Below are 13,502 nucleotides of genomic sequence, written 5' to 3'. Positions count from 1 at the left end.
AATGCTGAGCTAAAGTCTATGAACAGCATTCTTACATAGGAGTCTTTTTTGTCCAGGTGGGTGAGGGCTGGGTGGAGAGCAGAGCAGATTGCATCCTCCGTGGACCGTTTGGCACGGTATGCAAACTGGAAAGGGTCCAGAGTGGGGGGGAGAATGGATTTGATATGCGACATGACTAGTCGTTCAAAGCACTTCATGATTATGGGGTCAGTGCCACTGGACGATAGTCGTTGAAGCAGGACGGAGTGGATTTCTTTGGCACAGGTATGATGGTGGTTACCTTGAAGCATGATGGAACAACAGCTTGTCTCAGAGAAGTATTAAAGACATCCGTGAAGACGTCCTTAAGCTCCTCTGCGCAGTCCTTCAGCACACGACCAGGGATGTTGTCTGGACCTGTTGCCTTGTGGGTGTTGATGGACGAGAGAGTCCTCTTCACGCTGGCAGCAGACAGGCACAGAACCTGATCATGGGGAGGGGGCGGAGTCTTGTGTGGACGAGTGCTGTTCTGTGCTTCAAACCGGGCAAAGAAGCTGTTGAGGTTGTTTAGCAGAGAGATGTTGCTGTCGCAGTTCTGTGGCGTGGGTTTATAGTCTGTGATGGTCTGAATGCCCCGCCACAGGCTGCGTGTGTCTCTGCTGTCTTTAAAGTGCCGGGTTATCTTTTTTGTGTAGGAATTTTTTGCTTTCCTGATGCCGTGGGACATATATGTATATTTGCGCGCGATCATACTGGGCCACGGGTTTAGTGAAGCAGTAAAATGAGGCTTGGGTAAGCAAGCCAGCCCTCCACCCCCCTCTCCATCCAATTGAGAGATATAACTGAATCCTCTCCATGATAAGTATGCCGCGGCAGAAAATGGGATGAATAGTCAGCATAAACACAGCAGCGGGCAGCCGGAGTATTTCCTCTGATCACCACATTCTGTCATTCCTTCTTTGGGGGGAGATGTCGGCAAAACATGGGGTAGGGTACTTGTCAGTCACCCTTTTAGCCAAACAAAACAGCCCTGCTGCTGTTCCCTATAAAATGCATCAGCAGAGGCAAAACATATAATCATACCCTCGTAAAAAAACTGCAAAAACAGGAAAGAGAAAATAATAAAATTGACTATTTGCTTCACCCGAGAAAATGTGTGTGTGTGCGTGTGTGTGTGTGGGAGGGGGGCAAAGGGGGGAGGGCAGCCCATTCAGCATTTCATCACTAACATAAATAGGAGCAGCTGGGGCAGAGTAACATGCTGAAGTGGCTAATTAGGACACTGTTGTTGGTTCACTTCTGTTTCAGTCTGGCTGGGACCGCCACGGAGTCAATGAGAGACATTTCCCATCAGTATTACACTTTCACGCACACATAGATCATCTACAAGCCTGTACCGTGCAGGGCTAGTTAGTCAGCCTCTCCCAAGCTCTCCAGTTGTATTTACCTAACCCTGTGGTGTCACTAGGTTATACCTCCTGACTGGCACAAAGTCCCCTTGACTTCTACAAAAACAGTGTTGCCTTCCGTCCCTCCCTTCCAGCTTCCTCTCCTTTTCCTGTCTGACTCAAGTGAAAAAGCCCAAACCTTCTTGTTTCTTCCCCCTGTTCCGATCAAAGGCCGGGCATGCTGGATTTCAGTGCATTCAACTAAGTCTTTGAGATGAAAGTATATGACAGATGCCTTTTCATCTCTTTTAGATTACACATTATGCAACTATTTAACAAAGTATGCCCACAAAATAAATACAAGAAAACAATTTCTTCACATGTCTACATCTGAATATTTTCCTCCTGTACAACACAATATAATGTGGGCTTATGTAAGCAAGTAACAAACAATGTTTCAACCAACAATAGCATAGCATTCATGCATCAATCAATCAATCTGCAACTTTTAGCAACAAGGGAGGTGTGCTTGAGCATTGACTGTATAGAAATGGACTTAGTCATGGTGACATCACCCTCAGGTCTGAAGAGCCATTGTGAAGCTTTCAGTGTGTGGCCTCGGCCGACGATATCTTAGCAGTGATAACACAGCCAAAGAGGTGGGGCTTGGTTGAGCTAAACTGTTTAAGTGATAAAAGTTGGGCATTTTAACATGGGAATCTATGGGAATTGACTTCCTTTGAAGCCCGCTCGTTGTGGCCATCTGAGGAACTGCAATATTTGGAACTTCCACTTGTGGTTTCATTTTCCAGCACTGGAGGTTGCTGTGTTGGTGTTACTGTTCTCTTGGGAATACTCAGTACAGAAGCTAAAGACCCTGTCACTTCCGTTTCACTGGGACTTGCTCCTAGGGAAGTGCTACTTAGAGTGACCCCTGACCATAATCAGCCAAAAGGTGAACATATGGGCCTGCAGGAGCAATATAGTGGTTTAAGGTTGGTTACATGCATGCAATATGTGCATTATTATCATCATTTGAATCAGAAAATCTGAACACATATTGTACCATATCATAGAAATTAATTATCAAATGTCGTAAAATTACTAATAAGCTACTAATGCATTGGCTATTGTGCAGCTAATTCCTTGCCATTTACTTTCATTACATTTCATTTAGCTGACGCTTTTATTCAAAGCAACTTACAATCATACATCATAGAAACCAGTTCCCTGACATAATGACCACGGCTTTAAAATCTGTCTGGCTGTCCTTCTTTCGACACATTTCTTCGCTTTTCTTCGCTTTCCTTTATTGGTTGCGTCAAAGAGTAAAGCACAAAGAGAGGTGGGGTTGTTTAATTTGACACAGAGCTACTGTACATGTCCAGCGCCCGTGGTCTGTTGAAGCAACGACTGCTTTGTATGAATAAACCCACTTACACTGTAGACTGTAGCCGAATAAACAAAGGCAATATGTCCTTCCTCAGGCTCTCAATGTCTCAAAAAACCCATAAAGGATTTACATTGTGGTAATAAGAAGTGTGTGTGGGCTCTGCAATGAGTAAGAATGTGGTAATGTGTACTTTACTTTGGACATATCCAGCAGCCACTCCTCATTTCAAAACACCTTTTTTTTAAATGTATTTTTGGTCTGATGATGCACGGCAGAATGCGGGCTCAGGTCCCAAAACACAGGTGAATGTGAAAATATGCTGACATTTCCCAGCATCTAAGCCACATGCCAGTCCCCTCTGGCATCCCTCCACCGATCTCACTCTCACCATTTCTCACTCCACCAAATAAACATGTGAGAGTGAAGAGAGGAAGCAGGAGAACGGGAGGAGGGTGGAAACGGAGGAGATGTCACAATATCCTTTTAATCACCAGCTCTAAAAAGGGATTTATTCGACCCCGTCGAAAAAAGAAAAGACGAACTGAAATGAATGCTTAATTGTGCTGATCAGATGTTCCTCTTCAGTGGTATGTGAAATTTGTTTGTGAATAAAAACATCAACTTAAACCCTGCAGAAGCAAATTGTTAATATGCAACAGAATGTTCACCGAAAACAATCCCCGAAACATTGTGCACGCTTTGTAATAAAATGCTAATTCTCCTCACCTATTCACCCCTGTCAGGTTGAACATGTTCTCTGTGAAATGTGGGGGAGGGCTTGCAGCGGCAGAGTGAATGAGGCTTGTGCAAAGTGCTTACGGTAAACATTGTACCTACAAGCTCAGAGATACCTCCTGCAATGACAACAAATATCTTCTTAATTTCCAGCTTTACTCTGTCTGTGAAAGGAGTGATGAAATAAGGCGTGTCTGGTTAAACCAAGGCTGTACTGTAGCAGCAGCAACGTGGCACATACTGTATGCACCTTCTCTGTGGATCGGCTGGTGAACAGCACAAGCTCCCATCGTGTGAATCCCTAACTGTTGCAGATTAAGATGAAAGGATGCTCATTCATTGCTTTCAAGTTCAAACCTGCCCAGTCCTCTGCCTTCCTCGCTCCCTCCACTCACATCGCTTCCTTCTTCTACGACCGCTGCCTCCCTCAGGCAGGCACACGTCCCAGAGCAGTCTTATTTAATCAACATCTTCACGGACAACACAAGTCCTCTGCTTGGCTGTCACACTCGGAATAATTGTCTTATAAACCCCGGTTCATTCTCCCTAAACACGACACCAGAGTGCAGCTCGTGTGTGAGGATGTGGTGATTTTTCGATTGTGCGCTTTGGAAGGCGTAATATCACATGTCACTTATTCTACGTTTAATCATTTTCCTGTGTGTCTGATGCAGGTTACACGAGGGCGCTGCTGTCATGTTTCACATTGCATTGGTTACGACAGAGGCAGAGTAATGGGTCTGCCTGGGCGAGCTCCCGCTGCTCCACTGAGTACATAGAGTGTTTCCTTTTGATAGCAAGGGGTGTTAGGAAGTGAGAGTAGTGAAACAACAACGTCTAACTTTCCCCCACGATGGAATAATCTTGATAATGTTTGGCTGGCAGGAACAAATACACCAGGCTCAAAATCGCTCAGCTCAATTTGGTTGGTGCAGCGTGATTCACAATGGCCATTTTGTTGATATTTGATAAGACGGGAACCCAGAAATGCTTCTAGAGGAAACAGGATTTATTGTCCCTCGGTATCCAACACATTCCACAAAGCCCTATGCTTAAGGTATAGAAAGCCATAATCTTAAAGGTCATGCCGAGGTCAAAATCAACAACAAAAGCAATTACATCCATGAAGTGTTATTAACTGTTTTTCCTCCAGCATGCCAGGAGAGTAAACCACACATCCTCACAGACTGTGTGTGGGCTTTATGACAAGCTACCTCCTGTCTTAAGTACCTTTCATCCATTTTCTCCCACTGGCTTCAGTGTGTGGATCAGAGTCATGTACTCATACATAAACATAACCGTTTTCCCAGGGGATAAGTCATTTCTCCTGGCCTGGACACTATAAATCACCTTGGGCCAAAGTAAAGAGTCTGGAGTTGCAGTAGCTTTTTTTTTCGTGACACATCCAAGATCCTCCCTCCCCAGTACCTCTACAACCTCGACCAAAGGTTCCAAGTAAAAAAATATATGGACCTTTCCTATACCTATGCTGTTTTTCAAGCAGCGGCATCGGGTGTAATTGTTTGCCTTCATGCTCCTATCAACATTGCAGGGTAATAATACGCCACAGTGGGGCCACATTTGATGTTTGAAGGTCTTTCATCATCAATTTAGCTCAATTTACTTTGGTCTGCCACAGTGGAAAAAGTTTATCAAGAGGGTGCGTGTGTGAATGAGAGCAGAAACAAGATAGAAGAGGAAGGAGGAGGACCTTTCCAGACAGAATTTTCTGTTCGCTATCTCACTCAGGAATGAATTCGGAAGGCCACATTCCCCCGCTTCTTTTCTTCTAAGTTACAGCTCCCGCCTCACACTGAGAAGACCCAGATAAGGCCACGGTTGACGGCAAAATAGTAACAATGAAGAGAGCATGGGTGCAGGTATCTACATGTCACTGAGCCTCAGAGCACAACAGGGGAATTTGAGCGTTTTGTGGAGTACAACCTCGTTAGAAAAAAATTCAAAACAGTACACAAAGAGAAAATGAAGAGAGAAAATGAAGTGCTGGAGTTTTTCAATTCTTGGGTAAATATTAGCTTGAGTCAATATTGTAAGAAAATTACGTACTGCTTTGAAATGGCTAATGGTCGTAATAGCCCTCTAAGAGTTAAGAGTGGTGCTAGGCCGGGCTCCTCTGCAGCACATGATCAGACTAGACAAGCACATGTCTGTGCCCCTTTTGCTGCTGTAACCATGGTGACAGTGGAAGGCAGGGGCATCTCCATCACCAGGGGGCAGTATGGGCAGCCCTGACTGCCTCCCCTGGTGCCTCATCTCACACAAACACGCACACAAACACACACACAAACACAAAGACACATGTGCCATGCAGTCAAACACCAATAAATTAAAATGGACACAAGCACACGCAGCCAAGCACGAATCACACACACACACAAACACTGTCATCTGCTCCTGACAGCTGCCCCTTGGCGTCTAACACAGGCCCCCTCCCACGCTGCCTCTCTCTCCCGCTCCTTTTTGTTGCTCACTTATTGTCAAGTTTCCACCACACAAAAATGCACATCCTCCCATGACACCAGCTAATTGATTATTGATGGTGCCGGGCTAAACGCTAAACTGACTTATATTCAAATGGATGTGAAAAGAGAAAATGGTTGAAACAATGCATTCAGTGCCTTTTCAAGAAAATGAAGTATGGGCAGTACGGGAAGCAATGTCGGTAGTTTCCTGGAAACAAGCTTCCAGCTGACAGTGTTTGGAGGAATCACAACAGCCGTCACGGCCCACTGGGGTGACAGTCCAGTGGCCAACAAACAGCCAGATGTGTAATTCTATGGGTCGCTGTGCCGGGATCGCTGCCCTTGTTGCTGGCATGGCGTCATTTTCTTACACCTGGTAAAATATTGGCTGACTTTTGACAGCAGAGATCAGATCAAGAGTGAGAGCGTCTTGGGTATGAGAATGTGGAGATGGAGCTGAATGCTTAAACAGGCTCTTGTGTGAGGGGGAGAGACTGATGATTGTGGCAGGCAGATTGAGGCACTAAAGAATAGCAGAGGCGAGGGATCCTGTCCCGTGGAAATGTGTCATGGAGGCAGTTCCATTAACATCTTAATAAAAGCTTCCCAGGCCCTGGAGAGCCCTCGCAAGCAGACTGCCTCCTCCACTCACATAGGGGCCCAAAGCCGCTCTCGCAGCATGTCAACGAGAGAACATTTAAGTTCTGCCAGTATCACATTGTGAGGGTGTTAGGCTTCCCAAAGGACTAGCCGAAATGCCTACCCGCAAACATGCCCCACTAAATTCCTTTATTTTCCTTTTGCCTCTACTTTCATTTTCTGTCCATTTCCCCATCTGTTGGATTCAGCGGTCCTACAAAAGGCTTTGTTTCAGCAAGCTGGCGAGCCTTTGGGACAGCAAAGTGCACACTAGGGTTCATTGCTAACTTGCTGCCATCAAAAGAGAGAAGGATCTGGACTGGTTGCTCCTGGCAGAGGGACGACTGTTAACCGTTCCCTCGACGGACCTCTGATGAGACTGACTGGAGCCTGTCTGGGAGCTGCGGACACACACGTAGCCTTCTTCTTCCAAAAAAAACAACTCAAAGGAAACAGCAACATCCTAGCAAAAATGGGGAATTAAACTCTCTAAACAGGCATTTTAAAGGAAAGAAATACAAGCACAGTCAACACTATAGCAGGAAGGTGCCTTTTTTTTTCAAGTACTTACAGCATTTAAAAAAAGAGGAGTAGTCTCCCTGCGTATTGTGAAAAATTAAATGCAAAGGAGTGGCATTGATTTTTTCCCTCTGTGCTATGTGTTGCTCATACTGGGCAAGCTGCTACTTAACAATGTAGTGGCCTGTAGTCATCAATTTAAAACGGTTTCAACGATTCAATAAGTCACTGAAGGCTACACGCACAACTACTCAAGATGATGAAAAGAGCTCCAGCAGCATGACCAGACCATTAAACGTAGTCCTGTGGTGTTTTCTAACATTTACTATTGTGTGGGAATTATCGAAGAGTAATGCTGTTTCTTAAGATCTATTATGCCGATATGTTATGGTATAAATTGCAACAGTAGATTTTTCCTCTGTTTTCATACACAAAGCAAGAGGGACAGATGATGTTGGGACGCATCAAAACATTTTAACCAAATGCATTCAGGAACAGAATGATCGTGTTGGCTAAGCAGTTGTGGACAGAGTGAATACAAAATCATTCGTACAGTAACTTTGCCTACTTTTAACAAATATACTATGTGTTATTGTTTTATGTTGTAATGTCTGTCAGGGGACTACCGATGCAAATTAGCTGAAGCTACACTCTGATACAGTGCATCGAATGGTGACATTTATGTTTTAACTGTACATGGTCCCTTTTAAATAAAGATAATAATAATAATCCACTTCTAGATGAAAGAAATCTGACATTCCTCTGCGTAATGGAGAGATTCAGAAATTCAATTGCTTTCTAACTTAAAGGACATGTTATGAACAACACCAATTGCTTGTGCACACACATGTGGGTACCAACATCTGGAGTGTGTAACAGTTTAGCTCCATGCCTTCCTTTTTGTAGTAGTTGTTTTCATCCTGTCACTAAGTATCATGTCATTCCAGATCCTGCTTCCCATCTCGTCAATCCAACTCCCCTCACCTGCCTCTGATCACTCCCTCGTTAGTCCCTCATTCCCTTCACCTGGTCCTCACGCCCTTCTCACCTGCAGCCCATCCCCTCATTAGTCCCTCACTATTTAGCTCCCTCACTTCCACTTGTCCTCTGCCAGATTGTCTTGTGTTTTCGTGCCAAGTTCTCCAGTGTTATTAGAGTATATTCCTGACCTGCCTGTTCTGACCTCTGATTCTCTGCCCTGCCCCTTTTTGGACTCGTTTGCTTCTTCGACTGATCTCCCGGTTTTGACCCAGCCTGTTTCCAACCAAAGACAGTCATCTTTGTTACTCCTGTCTGAGTCGTGCTTTTGGGTCCACTCTAATAGCACCGTGACAGAGTGTGTACCAACCCACATCCTGTGATACAGGATGACACAGTTAGTTTTTGTGGGTTGCCAAGATCAGAAAACATGTGACTCGACAAGTGATTCAGAATTGGATGCCCTTCTTATGTCACATGCAGGCTATTGAATGAAAGCTGGGTCTGAAGCTATGGGGTATGACATATGGACAGGGTAACTGGAGCGGCGATGTTGGAGGGGTACAGCAGACGGCGCAATAATTAAAAGGGCTGGTGTCCACTGTGTGTGTCCTTTAGGTTCGCTCGAATGGATAACCTCCGATCCATAATGGGATGTTTTTAAATAGAAAGCATTGCTTCATGGTCTCTTACTAAAGATCTTTTCAATAATGCAGAATTGTAATTTTCACCCATAAAGTATCCTACTATGACACTGCTGACATTTAAGTGAAACCAATCAATCAGCCTCATGTTTTATGTGCGTGCGTCAGCTAGTGAGCCTTTCAACAAGAGCCGACCAGATTTTACAGCGAATGTGTTGTACCTCAATGATATGATGTGATATGGCACAGTAATATCTCGTTTAAACCCCTTTGTTGAATAAAAAGATCAGTTAATAAAGTATTTTCTAAACATTTAAGCATGTTAAAATGTACAGGTATGAACTTGAAAATGAGCATGATACGTCCCATTTAAGTTCTATTGCTATCAAGTTGTAATAATGTGGAGGCTCTCCATTGTTGGTTCCTTATTTTAGCCTGATACCTGCTCGATATCTGAGTTTCAGTATCGTTGCAACAAGGTTATGCGTCATCATATCCCAGATGCAGAGTGACAGACTTCTCAGTTCCTCCACTTCGAACACACCATATCAGCAGAGTGCTGCCTCTCCAACCAACAACAGCACAAATAGGCGTATGTTGGGATAATCATCATCTCGAGAGACTAGCTCTACGGCTGAATCTGGTGCTTGAAGCGGAAGAGACAGGCAGAGGAACTCACATTGTTTACAACTATCCAGAGGAGAGAAAGGGGATGTAAAAGAAGCCACTCGCTGGGCGGATGAAGAGAACGAGGCGGTGGTGATCGTCGCTGCTCTCCACTGACGCCGGACCCCTCTCAGACTGAATGTTCTCCCTGGCTGCGCTCCACTTGATCAATGTCACTGCAGATCCAGATCTCCCTCGTGTCAATCGTCACGCGTCCGCGCTCGGCGCTCGCGCGGATCCCAGACACAAACATGCACATAACAAGGCTGAGTGAGCGGAGCGTGTGCGGGTCAAGGAGATTGGGATCTCTGTTGTGACAGCTGGACAGTTGAGAGGTTCCGATAAACAGCCTTCAGTGGAGGAAGACGAGAGGCCAATTGCATTCAAACAAACACTCGCTATTTGTACACTCCAGAGCGGACAGAGAAGGGAGGACCTATCTCTGTGGGAGAATGAGTCAGTGAACTCACAAAAGCACCATTATCCGCATGTGTTGGCGTGTTTGCGTGTGTGTGTGTGTGTGTGTGCACAAGCAAAAGACAGTTGGGATGGTGGGGGTTGCTGTAAGGACGGGGCGGGGGGCTTTGTTCTGGACACACAGCCGCTGAGCGCGTTTGCAGTATTCACTAATTAAGAAATGGGTCAAGGATTCTGCCTGCATGCGTAACGACTTGTCAAATTCTCTCAAGCTAAAGTGTGGTGAGTCTGGCTGCCTTAGGGGGGGAATCCAGAGAGGAGCGGGCCGTGTGTGCTGCTGGTGACACAGCACGCGGAGATGCAGTAACAACTCATTCAGTGGCAAATCATGCAGTTAAAACATTAGTTAGTAATGTCATCATAGTTGTTGAGCGGTACGAGTGGAAGTCACTGAAGAGAAAGAGGCTGTGTGCTCGCATTGTGGCCCGATAATTAACTCAGCTCCTCGTTAAGGCTCCTTCCTGTTCATCAACAGAGGACGCTCTCGAGCCACGCGCGCCAATCAGCAGAGTGTGCCGCACATACTGATGGATGCTGACGTGGCGGTGGTAGCTCTGGCGATTTTTAGCCTTGTTCAGAGGATGCTTTCGATGAAATGTCAGTCAGAGAGTCAACATGAAATGTTTGAGATCCTGCACCATCCTGACTGAAGTATATTTATCTTGTTTTTGAGGACAGCTGAAAGCACCATTATTGAAGAATGCAGAAGTATTTTCCCCAGGGAAATGTGGACATCAGAAGTCCTGAGGGCAGAATACCTCGCTGACCACACAGCTGCACCTTCAATTGAATTGAAAACATAGATAGCCGTCAACCCTCCAGAGAGGTGCAGCGGAGAGGCAGCGGCGGGGAAACATCAACCGTTGCTCCACAAAGCTCAACCTAAGTTTGTCCGGTCCAAGCCATTTCTCTCCAGCTCGGTGAGCTTTTTAACCCCATTGATCGGACGCATGTGTGATGCTGCGGTTCTCAAAAGGCTTCCATGAAAGTGATTCATTGAGCAGTACCCTTAAAATATCTGCTCACATCCTCCATGATTTAAAAAGATGGCAATCGAACTTGGACATTTTTTTAACAGCAATTGTACACAGTTGAAAACTTGTCACATAAGGTTAAATTCTATAAATATTGGACATACATTTGAACCAAAGCAGACCTAATAGAACTGTGTAAAATTGTCATACAACGGCTGCTGAACAGCGAACTGGTCAGAGGCACTGATTGTTCAGCGGCATCACCACACTCTCAGAAAATGTGTTTTTCCCCCATTAGATTTGAGTTAATTAGGTGAATATAATCAGCATGTGATAATCAAACCGACGCTGATTGCTGGTTTGTTCTTCCAAAGGGAGCAATTCCCACCCTGGTGGCTGCTTTGGGGTCATACTGCTGTTTCACTTTGAGATGGATATTAAAATAATGATGTGAGCGGGTCACGCTTCACATGCACAAAACCCCTGATCTCACCAAGAAGGAGCGGGTTTTGATTGCACGAGCAGAGGGATTAATATGCTACCCGACAGCCGTGGCAGATGCAAGTTATTTTCATGCAAATGTAAGGCAATTTTCTACTTAAGGCAACATTTATTTTCTTTAGAGTCATTGTCACAAGTGCCTGCTGGAGCGCCTGCACTCTGACAGAGAATGAAGATTTGTAGGTGCATCTGCTGAATGGGGACAGATGAGGTCTAGAGCCGATCTGGAGTACTAAAGTGATGCCAGTTGGCGACAATATATCAGATTGTTGTGGTTTTTGTTTTTTACCATTTAAGAAGAGAACAAATCCAGCATGACATGTTTAGACGGGGTGAACTCAATCAGAGGCCGTGTGGAACTAATTCACAGTGCTTTTGTTTTTTATGAGCATGACAATTGAGAAATGTAGCGGTGTGGGAGTCAACTCGGACCCGACTCAGGTTCACTTGTTGCAGTGACCGACACATGTCCTGTTCTGTAGACTACTACCAGTCACTATATATATATATATATATATATATATATATATATATATATATATATATATATATATATATATTACCTCTAAAAGAAAGTGTAGTCTGAAGGATGCTGTGAATATAAACCATGTGGACACTATGGAGAATGTCTGTGACGTTTTGCCCTCAGAATCAAGGTCAAAAAATGTAAATCACTTGACACTTATGATTGTAAGAACTGTAAGATACTACTGGTCAATTAAATGTATGAAATACTTCTAAACAAGATTTTACAAACACAAACCAGAAGCAGCTTGTGAACATGAATGACGCGAACTGATAGTAAAACAGGTTATAGCTAAACTCTAATGAATGAGAATACAGCATCAATGGCAGTGAAGGATCACTGCAGGAACACCTGTGCTTAAAGCGTGCTCTAAAGGGGAATTATCTTAGATACATATTGCTCTGTACCATATATTTGAGAGTCTCACATCATCATCGTAAAAGTGTAAATATGAATATATATATTTCACTGTATATATATTGAAATCAGCTTCTACCTCAACAGAAGCCCTAAAATGACAAATTAACCCCAAATGACAAAACTATTGTGATTTCAACACACAGTTGCACGCTGTGAAGCACATTGAGTCTTAAAGGAGCGTTGATGGTCACTCACCTCTTCATTTAAAGTGAATCTCCCGGTTATCCTGTTCCCTCCAGCGCGGCTGCGGTCTGTCTTCTGGGTTGTAACTGATGCGCGTGACTCACATCCACAGTGGAATTTAAAAAATCCGAATTCTCTATATCTGGACAAAGCCTCGCTTTTAGGAGATGCTTTAACAATCTTACATTCACTACTCCTTCCAATGCCTCAAATGCATTTGCTCGCGGAACCCGTTACGCGTGCGGTGGTGGCGTCATTCATTCAAGTAAGAACAAGAAGAAGAAGAAAAGGGGGAAAAAGCCTTTTTGGCACCGCGAGTGATTCGCGAATGCAGTGCGTAAACTTCACCGCGCAGCATTCAGCATCTGAACTGACGTCCTGGTGTGACTTTACCAGACCGCGTCAGTGGAGACACATTCCTCCAGTTCGACATCCAGCGTCCTCACAACGTGGAGGTGACGTAGCAGCCGCCGCCGTGCTCGCTGAGGTGTCCGACGGTGTTCACTTCGCAGCGAAGGCTCAGACCCGCAGCGTTGCTTTCTCACGGGGCTCTGCTGGACTGACAGAGATTAGCGGCTCCATCAATGTACAGTACAACGCGCGTGTGCGTGTGTGTAGGCGTGTACGCTGCCCGCCCGCCTGCCACTGGCACACTGCGTGTTTAAACCCAGCCCCCTCACACTCCGGCTCATTATGGTGTTAACTGTTTCCTCCCAAAGAAAAACATGTATAATGAGTAAACATTTTTTTGAGACACATTCGTGCAAAATTCAGAAATGCAGTCCTGAAACCAACGTTTGAAATTACATCAGTTTGAGATTATTTTTAAGCACTTTGTTAAATACAATGTAACAACATAAGACCATATGGACATTTGCAACATTCCCCTGCAAGCATGCAACCAAACAACACAATACCAGATACACGCCAGAAGTTTGTAACAAAGTAATTATAATTTACAGTTATGATAATTATCTGTCGAATGATTCATACAGAT

At 44.7% G+C, this 13,502-nt stretch overlaps 1 protein-coding gene across 5 annotated transcripts in view; it reads right to left on the bottom strand.

The window, feature by feature from the left end:
* The window catches only part of plxna2 (plexin A2), a 181,379-nt gene extending 168,778 nt beyond the window's left edge, over positions 1-12,601 (bottom strand). For all 5 annotated transcript variants that reach the window (XM_056422503.1, XM_056422504.1, XM_056422506.1 and 2 more), the window contains exon 1: positions 12,518-12,601. The gene's annotated coding sequence lies outside the window, so the exon portion shown is untranslated. The remainder of the gene's footprint in view (positions 1-12,517) is intronic.
* Positions 12,602-13,502: the final 901 nt, after the last annotated feature.

The sequence above is a fragment of the Pseudoliparis swirei genome, chromosome 9 (assembly GCF_029220125.1).
Source record: "Pseudoliparis swirei isolate HS2019 ecotype Mariana Trench chromosome 9, NWPU_hadal_v1, whole genome shotgun sequence".
Classification (NCBI taxonomy): Eukaryota; Metazoa; Chordata; class Actinopteri; order Perciformes; family Liparidae; genus Pseudoliparis; species Pseudoliparis swirei.
Note: the sequence above shows the minus strand (reverse complement) of the source record. Positions and strands in the feature narration are given on the sequence as shown.